Genomic DNA, 20,985 nt, shown 5'->3' on the forward strand with positions numbered 1-20,985 from the left:
AATGATGGCATATGATTTGTTTTGTTTAAAATGTTCAACCTATTCTGATGTTTCTAAAACTATCACAAGAATTTGAAAACCAAATGTTTAAAGCGACAGTTCACCCAACAATGGAAACGCTGTCATTATTTCCTCACCCTTGTGTTGTTCCAAACTTGGATGACTTTCTTTTTTTTCTGTGGAACACAAACTGAGATGTTTAGCAGAATGTTAGGGACTGACAGCCTCAGTCCCCTTTCACTTTTATTGCATGGGAAAAACAGCATCAACATTTTTCAAAATTTTTGTGTTCCACGTAAGAAAGAAAACGATGACAAAATGTTATATTTTTGGATGACTAACCCTTCAAGTTTGCAACACCTAAAAGCACATGTATAGTAAAACGCACACATGTACACATGTATAGTGTCACTTTACGGACATGTTAGAGAAAAGAATACCCATTGGCTAGTACTTTTTTTTTTTACTTGCCAGACTTTAGACAACATGTAAGCGTCATGCAACTGAAAACTGAAAAAAGATATTAAGCAAAGAAGGGGGTATCTTCACATATATTTAGTATTCATATACGACTTCACGCAATATAGTACGCAAGACATTTTATTTTCATATTTTGCTTTTGATCATTTTAATCCAATTTCAGCTTGCGTATTTCACATTCTATCAATTATATGATGTCATGAAATTGTATTTTTAATAATGATAAAAGCTGTTTGAAATTTCATAAAAAATTTTAACAAAATATTCACAAGTTGGAACCTAATAATAAAAACAGAATTACACATGTAACAATTATTTAATAATTACATTATACAAATAATAATTTAAGTGCTACTATATCAAAACTTACAATGTTTAAAAATGTTTTGTTGTTTTTTTACCAAACCCCTGCATGGATGCGGCACGAGCCTATTTGTTAAATTCTTCAATATTTACAGTGAAGTTCTGAAGTTAAAATATTTCATAATGTATGATTGATGGCTTTAAATATTTTATGTATTTACACATTTACTACACTTACTACATTACTACATTTCGTTACATGTTTGTTTATATGCACTTGTGCGATTTACATTGAGTTTACATTGATAAGTATAACCAGCGCTAAATTGGTACTCTTTAAGAGAACGGCTGCTTCGCGAGCAAATGTTTACGGACGAACAAACCCAGAGCATATTAACGAGAGAGAAGTTGCACGGTGGTTTTTCCTTCATCTGTGCAATGTATGATTAGAAATAATGTTTATTTTTATCTTTTTGATGACCAAATGACTGTAAAAACCAGAAAGGATATTAAAAGAGACATGAAATGAAAATGAGTATAATGTGTATTGACTTGAGTGTACAAATATTTATTGTACAAGTTCTCGAATTCAAATCTACAACTTCGAGTTTTGCAACACTTTTACCTTCCAAGAGACATTTGATCTAAATGACATTCTAAATGGCATTTCACGGCTGAACTGAAGCGATGGTGACAGTGCGATCACAACAGCTCAGGTCCCACTGCAGCCAAATAAGGTAAACATTTCCTTTAGAGTGAGTGCTCATGAGACACAACACGCTGTAAAAGACGAGGCTGAATCGAGCTTCTTAATCACCAGATTTTTATTCAGTAAAAGGGTTGCGGCGCTAAAATTCTTCACCACTACACAACTCAATCTCTGGCGAGTAAAATCAGATTTTTTCTAGCCAGTGGCTAATTACAGACATGTTTTACTCGCATAGCGCAAAAATTTGTCACATAGGCGAGTGATTTACTCACTTTGTAAAGGGCTGGTGAGTCACACTGACCCTGGGTCATTGGGTCATCTTTACTGTGCAGTCCTGATTTGTGATTAATCCTGCAGGCTTTAGGATTTGGACTGGTGATGTTTTTGAACCAAATAAACTGATAGAACCTTAAAAGTAGTATTCCGGGTCAATACAAGTTAAGCTCAAACAACAGCTTTTGTGGCATAATGTCGATTACCAGAATAAATATTTTTGACTCGTCCCTCCTTTTCTTTAAAAATAAGCCAAAAATCTGGGTTACAGTGAGGTACAATGGAAGTGAATGGGGCCAATATTTGGAGGGTTTACAAGCAGAAATGTGAAGCTTATACATTTATAAAAGCACTTACATTAATTCTTCTGTTAAAACTTGTGTATTTTTTGAGCTGTAAAGTTGTTTAAATCATTGTTTTTGCAGCAGACTATGCAGCTTCCGGGATTACACGGTTTATGCTGTAACATCGTCATAGCAACGAAGTTGTAAAATTTGAAATAACTTTTACAGAAAAGCATGCATATAGTTTACGTCTTGTGGCTACACTTTTGAAACAGTGAGTATTTTAACATTTACGGATTGGCCCCATTCACTTTGTAAGTGCCTCACTTGAACCCAGTTTTTTTTTTAAGGAGCCACACGTCATCATTTGAGCTTCACTTTTATTGAAGACAGAACACTGGATGTTTTATTTATTTATTTATTTTTGTAAAAATTTGGATTTGTTTTGTTTTAATTTTTTCCTTGGCATTTGTGTTTCTGAATATTGCAAGAGGATAAAATCCTTTCTGAGTCACTCCATATTAACAAATTTCTCATGCTTTTGTGCAAATGACAACTAATTGGTTTTACATGCATTGGTATTCATTCAAATGCTGTAAACACTTATTAGACAATTAGCAGCATATAGACAAAGACCCATATGAGTTCCACCTCCAGAAATGTGCCTCCAAAGGTCCAGTTAATAGCATTTGCACTATATTCTGATGTGTATCACGAGTATAAAAACACCAGTGTTAACACAGGCCGCACTACTGATATTTTATGCAATGTTTGCTGTGATTTGGTGCCTACCTATATACTCTATATGAAACTGACATGAGCAAGTAGAATAATAATACTAGAAATTTTCACAAATATGCACAGATCCTAAGTTTTCTTTGTCTATTTTCAAGGTGCCCCTGGAAAAGGTCTTGATGCTCTCAAATCTCAAAAGGGATAGTTCTGTCACTGTTTTGACACCCTAAACCTGTATGTCTGTCTTTATTATGTGTAACACAAAAGGAGATGTTTAGCAGAATGTTCACACTATTTTTTCCCATCCAAGGAAGTAAACAGTGACCACTGCTGTCGAAGATATTCAGTGAACAATAACTGAAATTTGGGTCTGCTCCACATACCTACAAGTCCTATGGACTACTTTTATTGTACTTTTTTATCCTTTTTGGAGTTCGACAACCCCTGGTCCCCATTCCCTTTCATTGTATGGTAAAGAGCAGCAAATAATGTTATATTTTGGTGAATTATTCAACTAATATCAATTATTGTCCATTATGCTTTTTTGGTTCTATGGCATCTCTTTGGACATTTCCATCAACAGTACTTCTATTGCACTGGATATTTAGTGAAAAATTGTATTTAAAAAAAAAAGAGCCATGTGACAACCCATTTTTCATGCCTATTTAATGGAATACATCACAAAGTTATTTAGAAGGTGGAGCATTTGACTGTTCATGTGACAGTCTGTAAAATTATTTGAACCCTGGAGCAGATATTGGTACAATTACAGTCTTATCATATTGGTACAGATGGCCATGGCAACTGCCAAATTTCAGAAAAAAGCATAGAGCAAAAGGTTGATGCCAGTAGAAAGTGGATGTCATGAGAATCCATAAAAAGATCAGAGTGGCGATACACTCACCAGCGCTCCACACTTTACACTGGACCCCAATCTAATGCACTAGACCCCCTCTACACGGTTTCATTAAACAATGTGAGGGTTTTGGTTAGAAACTGGTCTGTTGCATAGCCTCACAAACAACTTAATGCTAATCATAAAATGCAACTAACCATGTAATTTTAACATTTTTCAACTTTGGTATACTGACGTCAAAGGCTGTGTGTCTAAAACTCTACAGTATTTTTTTCATTTTCCGGCACTAATTCATCTGTCACTTGGTCAAAGCATACCAAATTTGGCAAATGCCAACATGGATGTACTTGAGATACCCTCATCCTCCAAAACCATGAACAAAACTACAAAAGGTAAAAAAAAATTAAAAAAAATAATATATATATATATATATATATATATACACACACACACACACACACACACACACACACTCACACACACACACAACCCAGACTATATTAAATATGGGTTCTTTTGCAGGATAAACATAGTGTCACATACTACAGTGTGTTTTGAGCTGTGAATTATTGGCTACCAATTTCAAAAGACATTTAGAAGCCAAATTTGTCAATTTTCCTATGTGTTTCAGCAAATGTACTGTTAATCATGTTGCATATTTTTGGTCCGATGCAGTTTATGGTAATATTATATGTTTTTATTGACATTTTTGTTTACATTTATACAATGACTAATTGTGGTACTGTCTGTGTAAGGTCACCACTTGATGTCTAATGTAAAATCTGAAGCAAAACCAGTTCAGAACCACAAAGTCTCTTCTGAATGTTACTTTAGACTGACTTATAGTAACAACAGTAATCGCCATTTTCTAATCAGCTTATGCTGATCAAAACCAATAACCAACTTTATTGCACTGAATGAAAAAATTCTTAATATATGGTCCTGGTCCCAACAGGCTCCAGAACCCAGTCAAAAATCCTCCTCAAAAATGGGTGCTGGCTGAGCTTTAGCAGGGGAGTTGTCTAGGGATAAGCATTTGAGTCATTTTGTAGTCGAGTTCTCTGAACAATTTTTTTTTTAAAACGTGTACTTAAAAATAACACGTATGACACTTACGTGGAATTTATATTTTGTTTTATTCACAAATGTTACCAAGAACGGTTTAACCGCGTGTGACCCTGCGTCCACGTGTGGACGTTGTATTTTGGCTTCACTATACGCGACGCATAATTTAAATGAATTAAACCATACTGAATACTGCTGTTCACAACACTCTAAACTGTCATTTAAGGGTTAAACTCCTGGCGCACCACGTCACATGACACAACAGCGTGAAGTTGATTTCGGTGAAGCGCTAACAAAAGTGCCTCTGGTAGGAAACCACTTTTTTTTATTGAAACCTGTTTGGTTGTTAAGAGTAGAGTCTCTAATTTCGTTTCGTATGCAACTTTAAAAAAATCCATTCATTTTTCGTGCTGATAAAGATGAAGTCCACATATGTGGAAATTAGGACCACATTCCCTCAAAAGTTGAAAAAAACGTTACTTTTTAAAAATAATTTTCAACATGAACAGATCTGTGGGTCATTTCGCTTCATTTTAATATAAATTTTGTTACATTTTATTTAGTTAACACTGTACAATACGGTTCTATTCATTAACATTAGTAAATGCATTCCTATATATGTACTATGTATTTTCACATTGAGAATCAATTTATTCATACAAAAGCTGACAAATGTTGCTTTCAGAGGCTTTATATGGAGTTTAAATGGTGCATTTGAAACTGTTCTGAGACCAGTGCAGACAGACAGCACAAGTCATTCACTAAATAGGGAGCAAGGGAACAAAAGTTCCGTTTCAGGCTACAGATGATGCTTGCCCCACTCAAAATGTTTGGCAGACATGGGACAATGGTCATCAGTACATACATTCAGATTTTATAATGTAAAATGTTATTTTAACATGGTTGGCAATGATTTGATGATGTTAGCCATTACTTTTAATCAGAATTATTGATTCAGCTTTAAAGAAAATCAGTTGTAATGTCTAACATCTCAAAAACATGAATAACCAACACTCCTGGATGCATCATAAACTATTTGATGAAAAACTTCTGACTTTCTATAACTTGGAATTACTTAGAATTTCACAACTTAGTCCCACTGTCCACATATGTGGACATAAATGAAATGAAAACCATTTTCTCTAGGGAAAAAAAAACGTTTTTTTTAGGTGCTACTAGTTACAAATCAAAAAGGAAAATGCACACAGCAGTCAAGCAGGGGTCTTAGGAGGTTAAAATAAGCTACCTTAAACCACGTTTTGAAAAAATAAATAAATAAATAACAGATAACAAATAATAAATGTTTTTTAAAAATAACAGCAAAAACACTTGCAGTCACACTAAGCACACATAGAAACCAGTACTTGCCTCATTATGGTAATGCACATAAACTCTACATAAAGGCTATCACATTATTCAGAATAAAATAGTGGGGATAGTTTGCTTTTTTATAAAATGCGCTCTTTTGGTGTTCAGAGATTTAACACACATACGCACATAGTGGTCTGATAAGCTTCAGAGTTTCTCGTACCGCTTCATATTTCCTTTACACCATAAAAGCAGATCCTCAACCATTGGTAGGCATGACTCCAACAAGAACTGAATACCAATACAGTATAATTCAATAAGAATAAAAATATTACAAGTATTGCCACACTTGACATCACACTTGGCCAAAGACGGCATCATAATTCCTTCTGTCATCCAACACCTCGACGTCACACATCCAGTGGACTCAATTGTAACTGCAAGATGTGGAAAGAGATTCAGAGGGAAAGTACAGTGTAATTCAGCGTTGCCAACGGCAGGCATATGCGCCCATAACAATCAATTTGCAATATTCGAGTAGTGTTTTTAATAGTCGACTAGCTGGTGCAGAATGATTACTTGATTAGTCAATTACTCCTGAACATCCCTAGAGTAGTCCACCAAAATCCACTGCAAACTCGCATTTATGTACAAATTTAAGTATTGCCCTATATTTTTATGTAGTGTAGATAGGTCTAATACACCAACATGATCACACAGGAAATTGCCGTGTTAGTTCTGAATGTTTTGTCATCTATATTTGGACTCAGTATGCGGAACTAGTAAGGCTGCACAATTAATCGTATTTTAACCGCGATCACGGTTTCTGCTTCTCACAGTTAATTAAGTGTAACCGTCTGCGTTATTAGAGAGCAAAAATTATCAACCAGTTAAAGTTGCAAAATGTTGTTCATTATCATTATGGTTTGTGTCAAGTCTACAAATAATATACCAAAAGACAAGCTCTTTTGAGGTCCATTAGTCTATTTTCACCACAAATGACTCTTTAAGCTCTCTTCGGAAGATCGCCACTGACCAATCACTGTTTCACTTTCGAGCACACTCTGAAATACGTAAACGTTATATTGTATGTCTAGTATGTGCGCGCTCTGATCTGTAGGCTCATGATGTGGTGTTTTGGCAGTCTCAGAGTGGTTCTGTGCTCGATACACACAAATTACATCTTGTGCTTCGATTATGTGTAATACAAGAACAGATGTGCACTGAGTTTGGATTGGTTTAAAGTGCTCCAAATTTACTTTAATCACTAATTTGCATATCTGCAAATATGTTTGGCCATTAGAAGTTTCTAAACAAATAGAAAGTAAATCCATGGCACCGGGATTTTGTGGACCGAGGAGGAGATAAGCGCATTTCACCATGTTTGGAAAGAGGAGCACAAAGGTTGTCAAGAAACAACTTTTTTTCTTTTTTTTTATCCAAATTGTGCAGTCCTGTAATAATAAAAAAAAGTTCTCAAATGACAGAAAAGTCCTGATTAATAATCATGATAAAACTTTTGAGCCCTGAACATTGTTTGCCAAGAAGCAAGTGAAATAAAGCTGTTTTGATTTTAGTACCGTTAAGCGTTGGTTTTAGGGTTAAGAGTATATAATAATGTAAGTAATATTCAAATGATGTGCTGGTCAGGTCTTACAATTATTTTCTGAAAATGGGGGGATCATTTAACAACAATTTCACATAAATTTTACAGGGGCTACTTTTCTCAATTCTTACCGCTAGTTTTATTCAACTGGAATGATATTTGAAGTATGCAGCCAACATCATGGCCTTCAGTCACTTGTTTCCCAGCAAGACTTGATGCATCATGTGCTGACTTACATTTTTATTGTTGTTATTGGCAGATTACTTTTACAAATACTTTTACAGGTAGTTAAAGGGCAGTTCATTCAAAAATTATATTTCTGTCATCATTACTCACCCTCAAGTCTGTATGAAATTCTCTCTTCTTTTGAGCACAAAAGTAGATATAAGGCAGAATCTTAGTCTTAGGCACCACTCATTCTCACTGTATTTGTATTTTTTTTTCTTCATTTGATGAAAGTGACTGGTGACTGAACTTCCTCCCTAACATTTCCTTTTGAGATCCACAGAAGACCTTTTTTTTGTTTTTTTTTTTGCAACACAAAAGGTAAGTGATGACAAAATTTTCATTTTTGAGTGAACTATCACTGTACAAGCCAATACTCACCATTTACATTATAAATGGCTGTTTCATGTTAAAAGATGAAATCCTGAGAGAGAAACTTGCTTACATAATATGTATATAAAAATAGTGTATTTTCATATTATGTACATTATCAATATTACAGACAGTATTTATATTACTATGTTATTATAATATATGTATATTATTACATGTGTATTAAAATTTACTGATTCGCGTGGCAGAGAAACAACCTGTAGATATGTCAGATGGAGCTCTGCAGAGATGGATATGAAAGATGTAACAAATGCTTTAAGCGTTTCTCTTCACACTGCAGCAGAGTAGTTCTGGCAGCACTTAACACAAAGTATTTTTGCTATTTCTGTCTCTCTTCTCAAAGGTACTGTATTATGAGGGACCGCCACGATATAAAATGCGGCAAAACTGGATCGCTCCAACGTCGAGCACTTGCAATGTCAACGGCATTGTTGATTATAATAAACAGGAGCGACACTTTTATAGCTTTGCTCACTTACCAAGACGCTGTGCAATGGCATTTGCATGTTAAATTAACAGGTTTATAGATCCGTAACATCTTAAGTTCTGTAAATATGCGACAACACGCTTCCTCACTGCACGCTTACACTAAACTCAACAAGTGTTCATCAATGAGCTGCATCACAACTGTTGCTCTGGCTATGGCCACTAGGACAGGCAGTTTGGACACTGGGAAAGCATACACCAATTTTTGCAGACAAAACATTCAACCTCCTGTCACCATTTTTACATGACATCAGTCTGAATATACCTGGCTGCCGTTTTTGCTGCATGGCCACTTAGTTTTGACAACCTTTTTTAAAGCCAATCACCTAAGCCGTAAATGCTATGTGACTGGTCAAGGTACTGTCATGTGTATTTTGTTGATTCATGTTTTTCATGTCTTTTATTTTGAAAAGTTTAGTTCCTGTTTCATGTCATGTGTTCCTGATCATGTGATGTACCGTTTTCCCTCCATGTTCATGTGTCTTGTTTTCATTGGTTCATTGTTTCATTATCTTGTTTAGAGTTCTGTTTGTTCATTGGTTTATGTTCTCCCATGTCGAAGTATTTAAGCCCTCATGTTTTCCATTGTTGTTTGTCTGGTATTGTGATTGGTAACGTTGTCACGTTTTGTCAGGCCAAGTTTATGTCTAGCCATGTTAATGTCAAGCCAAGTTTACGTCAAGTCTAGTCAAGTTCATGTTTTATGTTTCTTTCATGTTTATAGTTAGGGCTTATTGGATTTCACATTTATAAATAAATTTGCACTTGGGTTCTTCACTTCATCGTCATCGTCATCGACATTGCCAGTGCCAGCGCATTGTTACAGAATACCTGACCGACCAAAATGAACCCAGCAAACCAACTCATATGCCTAAGTCAGGGGAATCGTCCCCTGGAGGATTATGTAGAGGACTTCTTCGATCTGGCCTGCCGGGTGGACTTTAATGAGGTCGCCCTCAAAGACTGTTTCCGTTTTGGATTGAGTGAGCCAATCTCCACTTTGATGCCTGGCGGTCGCTGTTCCCTCAGCCTGGCTCAGTATATCGACCTTGCCCTGCAGATTACTGGTTCTACGTTCACTGTGGGGGAGGCAGATGCCGAGCCAGCGTCCCACGTCATGGCCGCCGAGCCAGAGTCTCACGTCATGGCCGCCGAGCCAGAGTTCATCGTTATGGTCGCTGAGCTAGCGCCATCTTTTGCTCCAGATCCTCAGCCTGCTCCATGCCATGTCACAGCAACGCCTCAACCTGCTCCATGCCACGTCACAGCCACACCTAAGTCTGTTCCACACCTTGTCATAGCCACATCTGAGCTATTAGACCTGGAGATTGTTCTCACAGTTAATTAAGTGTGAGACTTGTACCCACCCTTAGTTCTCCTGAGCAGGCAAGGGGAACTTTCAACCCTCCGACCCCGCCTGGATCCTCCGAGCCCTGGACTCCGCCTTGGCCTGTCAGTCCCTTGACATTGTCTCGGCTCTGCGTTGCCTCTGTTCCACTGCGGTCCCTCCGGCTCCTCCTTTGTCTGCCGGGAGCCGCCCCTTAGTGCGTTTGTGTATTTAGTTGATTCATGTGTTTCATGTCATGTGTTCCTGGTCATGTGATGTACTGTTTTCCCTCCATGTTCATGTGTCTTGTTTTCATTGGTTCATTGTTTGATTATCTTGTTTAGAGTTCTGTTTGTTCACTGGTTTATGTTCTCCCATGTCCAAGCGTTTAAGCCCTCATGTTTTCCATTGTTGTTTGTCAGGTATTGTGATTGGTAACGTTGTCATGTTTTGTCAAGCCAAGTTTACGTCAAGTCTAGCCAAGTTCATGTTTTATTTATCTTTCATGTTTATAGTTAGGGTTTATTGGCTTTCACATTTACACATAAATTTGGACTTGGGATCTACACTTCATCGTCATCGTCTTCGTCATTGCCAGTGCCAGTGCATCGTTACAGGTATATTCAAACGCCTTGAAGCCAGTGGCATAGCCAGAAACAAGGCTCTGGGTGAGCCAAAAGTGAAATGAGTGTGCACATTAATTTCTTTTTAGCCCTGTGTTACATTATAATGACTTAAAACATATAAATAACACTTTTATCAGTTAAAGAACTTGAGCGCTACTGCTGTGAGCATTTTCCATTTCCTTTTTGATTTTTAACTAGTAGCCTCTAATAAACATGCAAAAAATTTTTTTTTACATTTTTAAATTTTTTTACATTAAAAAAATAAATATGCAGAGCAAATAGTTTTCCTAAAAATGTATGTCCTCAAATGGGGACAGCAGGACTTAGTTGTGAAATGTTAAATAATATCAAATTATAGAAAGATATTACCAAATTGTTTATCATGTTTCCAGGAGTGTTGGTTATTCAAATAGCACACACACACACAAAAAACTATACAAAATAAAACATTATTTGACTTAATTTGACTTTTATGTTTTTTCTACTCTGGCAACAAAATCTCAATGTTCTCTCTTTGCACAGTCAAACAAGCAAGTGATATAGCCAGTGTTGAAGCATTTTACCAGTCAGAAATTTGCATAATTAATTCTGATTCAAAGTAATGGCCAACATCATCCAATCACTGCCAACCATGTTAAAATAAAATCTAGCATCATAAGTTCTGAATTTAAGTACTGATAACCACTGACCCATGTCTGCCAAACATGTTGAGTGGTCCAAACAACATCTGCAGCCTGAAACTGAACTTTTGACCGGAAGTTAGGAGTGAATGCACTTAGCTGCATAGGAAAATTATAGTATGCTCCCTTGCTCCCTATTTAGTGAATGACATAACCGCCAGTGTGCTGTCTGTCTGCACTGGTCTCAGAACAGTTTGAAATGCACCTTATTTTCAACCTAACTCCTTCTACAGCTTCTGAAAGCAACATTTTCCACCTTTTGGATGAACCCATTGATTCTCAATGTAACATTGCACAGTGAATATAGGATTTCTGAGGGAAAGATAGCCCTATAGTCCAGGTCTGCGGTCATTGTGTTTAACAGTGTGCCATTTCACGATAAGTCAATGAAATTTTCAAAATGGCATATCGGATGAAACTAGAAACTCTGTGTGAAATGTGAAAACTTAATGAGGTTTCTTAACAGATGTTAAGATGTTTTTTTGGAGTTTCACCCAAAGACAAACTCTGTTTTACCCTTTAATGACAGCCCAGAGTGTCCTGAACTTAGATCAGTTGGTTTAAATGAAATAAAATTATGCATAGCCTACAGTGAAGACAAAACATAATGTACGTGCATGAGGATGCAGGGTTGCACAAGGTTAAAGTAATCCATAAGACTCCAGTGGTTAAGCCCATATCTTTAGAAGCGATATGATAGGTGTGGATGAGAAACAGATCAATATTTAAGTCTTTTTTTACTATCAATCTCCACTATCACATTCTTCTTCTTTTGTTTTTGGCATCTGCAATAAAGAAATCAAAGAATGTGCAATCTGCCGTGACTGGTGTAGGTTCTGCACACGACGGGAAGCGCAAAGCTCGACGGCTCTTTTTTCAACTCCTCCCCCGAGTGCAACAGGCAAATCTTGCCAATCGGTAAATTGGGATGCAGTTCAATTTGAACACACCTAATGTCTACAGTTCCTCCTTGTTCATTGTCACATGTCCTTCAGCTGTCACAGAATGCAAACAAATGTATATATGAACATAATACATATTTTACATGTACACATAAACTATATTTTAGAAATATGTGCCAACCACATAATGTTCTTAAAAACAATTACCTTAATTGAAAGTAATTGACTTTAATCTGATAACAAGAATTAAAAATGTAATGAGTTGCACTACTTTTTGACTTAAAACATAATTAGAATACAGTAACTAGTTACTGTAGTCAGATTACACCCAACACTGATAGTGAACAGGTGTTTTGTGTCATTACTGTTAATACTGTAGATTATGTATTTTAGCTGATGTGTTTGTCATCTCATTTTATTATACAATATTCAGGTTGGATGAGTTCCAGAAAAACATCAAATGTAAAGCTAATGTAAATTGAACTAAAGAAGATAAAAAAAAAAAATGCAAATATTTTAAACGGTTATAACTGTTGTAAATATTATTCTTCATGTTACTCTGCCCTTGTGCAATATTTGTTTACAAAGCCTTAAAGGAAATCATACATTTTATTGTATGATAAATAATTTTTAAATATATGTATATTAAGTTTACCCTTCAATGATGAAAAAAAAAGACAATTTAATTTGTAATCAATTAATCACCAGCTAAAATTTCATGAGCATGCCAGCCCTATTCACGTGATTTAAATGTTTGAATACACAAAACACAGCGTGAAGGCCACTTGCATCTCCAATCTCTAAAGATGCTTCCTGCACCACATTCATTAAATATTTTCTTGTGGTCACAAATGTACATGCCTAACGATGATCACTGATGTCCGAGAGGAACTGTATTTCATAATGCCTTTACTATTATTACATTCAATCCAAATTAGCTTGTGATACAGTCTGCAAGTTGGATCAAAATGAACACTAACCAAATAATAAGCTTCCAATGAAACAATATGACCAAAGAAACACAATAGTACAATGCTATCATGCTCACAGACAGAAAGGAAAAGGTTACATTACATTTATTACAGTTAGCTGAATACAAATCATTTGAAATAAAGCCTCAAATCTTTCTCTAAACTAACTGACAGTCAGGAATAGTGCATCCAAAAAAGACAATTCTGTCATCATTTACTCACCCTCATGCCTTTCAAAAGCAATTTGACTTTCTCTCTTCTGCAGAACACAAAAGGAGATATTTACAACAGAATGTCCAAGCTGCTCTTTTCCATAAAATGAGAGTAAATGGTGACCACGGCTGTCGTGCAAGATTTCCAGTGAAAAATAACTTAGATTTCATTCTCTCCCTCACATAAAGCTATCATATGCCTTCAGAAGATTTAGAATGTGAATATAATGCTTTTAAAGTGCTTTTGTTTGTAGTTTTTGCCTTTTTAGAGATTGACAGCCCCATATCCCCATCGACTTTCATTGTATGGAAAAGGACAGCATGAACATTCTTCAAAACTTCTCTTTTTGTATTCCACAGAAAAAATAAAGTCATATGGGTTAGGAATGTCACAAAGATGAGTAAATAATGACATAACTTTCATTTTTGGATGAACTATGACTGAAATTAGATAACTGTCTAAGTGTAAGCAAGTAGGAACATCCTTGAAAACTTTGTATGTACCTGTTGCCATCATAAAAAAAGAATATGCTGTTAGTAAACTGGACTGTAAATAGGAAACTATCAGGATTGTCAAATTAAGTATTAACGCAACAAAGCAAACCTTCTTACTGCTTTTAAATTTCTTGTCTTTCTTCCAATTCTATTGTTTTGCTACTAATTCAAATAAAGATGTCCCAGTGTGCCAAAACTCCAGTGTCAAAATGTAAGGCCTTTTGAAACCTGACCCCGTCAGATTAATAACCATGTTGCAATTGCAACGTGTTAGGACAGCCAGCCATTTCACAAGAGTTACACAGAAACTGCCAAAATCTCATTAATGCTTTTCGCTTCATCATCTGAAAAGAAGGATGTGAATTAATTGCAAGTGTTAACTGTAAAATAAAGAATAAAAATCTCTAAAAACCTTTGGATGGGGGTCAGTTAGACAGCAGATATTAAGGCAGTATATGGCAAAAATCTAAATGAAAATAAGAGAGAATGTTTTAGCATAAAACGTATTTCAAAACACGACATAAGAATTTTTCCACTGTGTGTCGATTACGAAGATCATACAAGCCAAAAAGCGAAGGTAATAAATAGGGCTGTCAATTGATTTAAATATTTAATCACAGTTCATCTCATAATTATTTTATAGTTAACGTATTAACAAATTCAGTTCCTTTTTAAGGGAATAAAGGGTTTGGATTCCTTTAATGTAGATTGACTGTTGCGACGTTTCTGGCAGTTTTTTCAGCATTTCACCCATGTTTTTAAGACGCCATGTCAATTTAAAAACAGTTCACCTTTTAAAAATGCTTTTCACATGTTTAGGTTTGCTGAGATCGGGCTGGTTATTGAGTTTGGAGTACGGGGTTTGGAAAGAGGGCATGCAATTGCAGTTAGTAGAATGAAACATTTAAATGCCAAAATGAATAAATGCAACATTGTTTGAAAGAAAATTACTGGGTAATAATTTCAGAATTTTTAAACTGGGGTTTAGAAAAAACACTAACCAGGAAGTTTGAGAAATATCAATACATCAATACAAAAGTTACTCACTCAAACTGCTTGTACAACTTATACTGTAGGTACACCACACCCATAACTTTTTCCTGGGTAGTCACTAAATGTATTGCTATATAATTACTTTCGCCAGTTGTGGTCAACCAATATGGTTTTTTTTAATGGCTGATGGCAATAATGATATCTAGAGAGCAGGACTACTGATGGCCGACATAAATGCTGATACACAATACAATTTAATAACAGCAAATCAGACGTTCACAAAATTTCTAAAGTGAAACAAATACATATTTGATTCTATATTTACTAATTTGCTTAAAAACACCTTGAGAACAGAACGGTTTAATATCCATTGACAAATCTATTGGTAGATTTTGTAACTGACGTGAGGGAAAGTTAACACTTCGGTTATCAGACGACTGTAGATAATTACAAAATTACCAATGGCCAATATATGGGTCTATCACTATTAGCGACAATAATGGCAGCAATAAAAAGATAATTACATCTACAAAATGATTCATAGCAGGGGCCTGCTGGCCTGAACGTTCACTTACCCTATTGAGCAAGAGCTGCAATATCACTTTGTCTTTCGTTTAGGGGTCGACCGATTATCGGCCTGGCCGATACTTTTTCTAATTATCGGAATCGTTCTTTTGTCTGATCTGATTGCCGATCAATTTTAAAATGCGCTCCGTTGGCTCTGATGCCACTGCCAATGGCCGCCTCTCTGAAATGTTACTTATTGTAGTCTGGCTCAATGTCCTGCCCACAGTATTATCGGATTGGTTATATGTCACAAGTAAATGGCCAATCAACAATGTACTCTGTATTCGTGGGGGAGAGGTGGGAAAGAGGAAAGCAGTGAGAGAAAGATGCATCAGTAGGGATGGGCGATACAACTTATTTTCTTTTCGATTCGATACCAATAATTCCAAAAGTCCAAAATCGTCGATACAGTTACCAATACCAACACTTCTATTAAATTATTTTTTTAATTTAAATTCTTGTGATAAAATGGGTAATTTAAAATATAATTTTTAGTCATAATTCAATGGGTTCATAATTTTTTTTTATTTTATTTTTTACATTTGTTAGCCTTAACAGAAAATTATTAGACTTCTGTTTTGTTTACCCTTACAAAAATTAACCATGGTTTCACTACAGTAACTATAGTTTAACTATGGTATTTAGTTAAACCATAGTTACCACACAATTAACCATGGTTACTACTACAATATTACTGTAGTAAAACCATGGTTTCAGGCCAAACCCACCGCACAGTAGAGATGCAGATGCTGTTATTTTAACGACAACAGACCGTACCAGAGAAATACAGTGAGCAGCAATATAAATGGGTGGCAGAGATAAGGACTAGGGCTGTTCGATTACAGAAATTTGGGAATCGACTCCGATTCCTGGTTTTGGAATCAATGGAATCAATTCAAAGAGTCAATTCCAGACTCATTTTTCCGATTCTGTTTCGATTACGGAAAAAACGGGAGGTATCCCAGGTATCTCATAATATAAAACAGTTAGTTCCGGTCCTCAAATCTGATTGGACGAGAGATGTTCCATGAGTACTGATGGTCTGACACCATCAGCACTCGGACGCTTCACTGTGTGTATCACTCTGCTTGTGTTCGTGCCGTTCTAAACTAAAGTGTAAGAGCAGTGCAGATGTGTTAAGAGCCATCTGTCTCTTTACATTTAATTTTGTGACATTACATATTTTAGCCAGCAGGTGGAGGCAAAAGATTTTGTGTGTAATATGAGCCAGTTGGTGACGTGAAGTGAGTCAGTGTCACTCAGTGTTTATATTCAACTACACTCTGTGATCGCTCGTATTACTAATAAAGCTAGGAAATAGCTTTAAACGGCTTTACACTAACAACATCAGCATTAAGGCTCATCACAGCTGAGAGACACAACAGACTGATTAATTACACAAACTCAAGGCGCTTTCCTCTTACCGGAGTTTCCACACTGGAGAGGACAAAATGATGGAGGAGATTGCGGTTTCTATCGTGAATGACTCTTGCGCACCGGCTACCGCGAAATAGGAAGGAGTACCCCCACTTGGACGGCTATTTTTCCACTGAGAAAATAGGATGCATTTCTCCAAAATGACATTATCTGTCATTATTTGTCATTATCTGTTCATCAACAGGTGATCGCACATGCTCCATCTCTCTCTCTCTCTCTCTCTCTCTCTCTCTCTCTCTCCACACACACACACACACACACATCCATCCTTGTTTCTCCAATAACTTGTTAGAAACAGCCCAAGCCATGATTTTAGTTATAAAGTGAAATTTTTGAATTACTAACGGAGGCTTGGACACATAATTTGTTTTGAACTGTTGTATATAAGCAATATCACACTCGCAATCGTGCTATATGGCCCTACATCAGCACTGTTGTAATTATCTATGGCACTCGGCCTGCGGCCGAAACACAGCAGTGCTGATGTAGGGCCACAATCGCACTCTTACAAAGCGTTCTTTGCACTATTTATAATTGCATGATTGACATTTAGGCCTACTATTAATAGCTCCAGTCTAAGATTAAATCAGGGCCTATATGCACATACCAAAGCGCAATGCTTCAATCCAATGAGATAAATTTGAGTAGATGCGCCAGGCCCGGTTCGGTTCCACATCTTAGAGCTGGAGCCAGGCCTGAGATGCGCCTGTATTTCGAAGAACTACCGCATATAATCTTAAAAGCACCATTTAACCTACATTGAAATTGTCTGTTATTACTCACATTTATTTAAAAATCCAGGTTGTTGTACTGGTTTATTACATACAATCTCAAAAATATACATTTTATAACGTGTATTGATGTGAATTGGGACGCTAACTCAACTCTGCCATCTCCTTGTTGCAGACATGTGTTGTAACATCTGGGAAGTTGTTAATGTATGCCAATTTACAGTCACAAATTTGGCATGTTGATTAAAAGTTTAATCCAAAGTAAAATACCGGTAGACTATACAGGTCTGGAAAGCAGACGTGTTGAAGGGCTTGTGTGATTGCTTCATACAGATGAACAAACAGAGTTGATTTACAGATGCTGACGGACTACAAAAGACAGAGTCATGTTGATGATCGTTAAAATGCAGTCATTTTATAATCCTTTTGTAAATTGTATTTGTGCTGTTAGGCTTCTGAAATGTGTAGTTCAGTGGTCGAGGAAATAAACACAGTCCAAAAATATCAGCTGGTTTCCCCGAAAGTAATCGACTCCAGCTCTGGAGTCGATTCCAACGTTTCGAGTCGATTCTCAATTCCCAGCCCTAATAAGGACTGATTTAACAGAGTACTCACCAGTATGAGTTGGTGTTTTTACATGTTTTAGCTGATGATGGCATTGATAATGTTAGCTAGCTAACCAACATTAGGAGGTTTAGCAAACATAACGTCAACTTTCCTAGCATTAAATCTTTCACCTCCATTGTGAATAAAATCCCATTGCCCTATTTGCACTTACTTAAACGGGCTAGCCTGCAAGCTACATGAAGAGTGTCAACTCCAATAACATTGATTCTCATCTGTTATCACATGTTAATACATAACATTCTGTTATGGGCTGTTTAAGAAATGCTGCTAGGAGCTCCCACCACTTTACTTTTGAAAAAATAATGTTGATATGTTGTTTTCCAGTATTCATTGGCATTTAAAGGACGTTTTGTGCTGGAGTTTGCGTTAGTGTAAATTTTGACACAAACATTTACATTTTTACTGCAAATGTATATCGGCCCCAAATATTGGCTATCGGTCTCCTTGATTACTAATAATCGTTATCATATCGGCCCTGAAAAAACATATCAGCTGACCACTACATTCGTTGTCTATATGAACATATTATTAGGCCATGAAATCTTAAAAGATTTTGATTTCTGTCACACTTTGACATTTTTATTACAAAATCTGCCAATTTTTTACGTATTCTAGTAATAACTTTATCTAGCTACAGTAACATAGATGAGGTTTTGTCCAAATTACGTTCATTAGTTGAATGAGCATCATAAACCAGCATTTTCCAGCAAAAGTGTGTTTATTTAAAGAGTAGGCCTAATTTTAGGAAACTTCATATTTAATGAAAAATATACCATTTAGACAGGGCAAGTAACAATCTGAACAACTGGTCCAATTGGGCCAGCAGAAAAAATCTTTATTACTGAGTCTTGCAAAGTAAATATCATACCATATGTTCTGCTTCTGCTAACCAGCGATTAAAAATGATCAGAAATTGTGTTCGACTGGCTAGAAAAGAATTGAGAACCATTTGCCCTTCTGCCAAATTTTCTTGGCAACAACAACCATCCTGACAACAGGTACATACACCTATACACACAGTTTTCAAGGCTGTGTCTACTTTAAAACCTTTGAAATGTTTCCTTAGTCCTGCAGCTGTCCTCTTTAAGCTGTCCCAGTTCATACATACTCATAAAAACGTCAGTACTCTTTCCAAAATGGCCACATAATACAGAGTAGGATAAACAACACCTGGACGGAGACACTGCTATAACGTGAAGCTTGTTCCTTCCCCTCTGAACTACACACGAGTCACAGACAAATGTCTTTAAACTGCAGCGACACAAACAACACCAACCGGCCCTGTTTAATGCCTAGGTCTTTGGGGAAAGAAAGAATACGGCCTTTAAAATATTTATATAAAAGCAAATGGTGCACAATCGTTACCTTTACAACTTGCAAGAGCGTTAATTCTTAAGTTCTTTCCAGCAGCAGAAATCTTCCACGATTTCAATATATACCCATCATTTAGTAGTATACTGTATTTCTATGCTGAATTGGTAACACTTTACAATATACGTATAGTTAACGCAAAAGTGAACCAATGATGAACAATGCTTATTCAGCAGTTACTAATCTTGGTTAATGTTAATTGCTGTGAATTGCTTAATACATATTTAACATTAAAAGTTGTATACCTTAACATTAATGTCTTAGAAACTAACAGTGAACAAGATTAGCCTATACTTAAATTAACCATTAACCAAAAATAACTAAGTGCTGTAAAAAATTATAGTTCATGATACCTAATGTATAAACTAATGGTACGTACAGAACCTTCCTTTAAAGTGTTACCGTTGAATTAAAGGAATATTATCAGTTCAATACAAGTTAAGTTCAACTGACAGCATTTGTGGCACAATGTTGATTACCATTTCTTTAAAAAAGCAAAAATCAAGGGTACAGTGAGGCACTTACAATGGAAATGAATGGGGACCATTTTTGTAGGGTTTAAAGGCAGAAATCGCTTCACGTATAATTTTATAAAAGCACTTACATGAATTCTTCTGTTAAAACCCATGTATTATTTGAGCTGTAAAGTTGTTTAAATTGTCATCAATAAACATTACTGGTACTTCAGTACCAAGTCGATACTAAAATAAAAAAGATGTAACGATTAGTGTTGACCGATAAATCGCAGAGGCAGATAAATCGCCCAATATTCAGAATTTTTTAATTATCGCATCGGCCGATAAATTTTCCCCTTAGGCCGATTTGTTTCTTGAGGGCGCTGAGAATCGCCTGCTTGAATGTGAAGCGACTGAGACATATAAATGGCCAGTCAAAAGTTCCTCTGATTCACAAATCATGACGGTCAGTCCATGACAATCCAAGCAGGCGATCCAGGCCAATTCAATTGTCAGGAGAAGATTGCTGTTCATGCTGGATCCACACGAGTGCGTGAGTGCAACTTCAAAGTAAAAGCGCTTCACGTGCGCTATGAGTAAATTCTTATTCACTATGCACTGTATGTACACTTGGTTTGATTCGATATTTTTTGAGAAAATGCGAATACTAATGTGTGGACATGCCATCCATGGTTACTGGGCTACTGTGTGTACTGTTATTTCCTTCATCCTAATATATTAACAACTTCTTCATGTGCAAATAAATTACAAAAATGTAATGACTAAACATAAATCTGAAAAATACTGCTATTTAGCGTTTAAAATACAATATATTTTTTTAGATTCTTTTTTACAAAGTTTAGTGTGA

At 36.1% G+C, this 20,985-nt stretch overlaps 1 protein-coding gene across 5 annotated transcripts in view; it reads right to left on the bottom strand.

The window, feature by feature from the left end:
* LOC127435645 (zinc finger and BTB domain-containing protein 20-like) overlaps positions 1 to 20,985 on the bottom strand; it is a 138,070-nt gene that overhangs the window by 104,295 nt on the left and 12,790 nt on the right. The window lies entirely within an intron of this gene.

This window comes from Myxocyprinus asiaticus, chromosome 4, assembly GCF_019703515.2.
Source record: "Myxocyprinus asiaticus isolate MX2 ecotype Aquarium Trade chromosome 4, UBuf_Myxa_2, whole genome shotgun sequence".
NCBI classification, from domain to species: Eukaryota; Metazoa; Chordata; class Actinopteri; order Cypriniformes; family Catostomidae; genus Myxocyprinus; species Myxocyprinus asiaticus.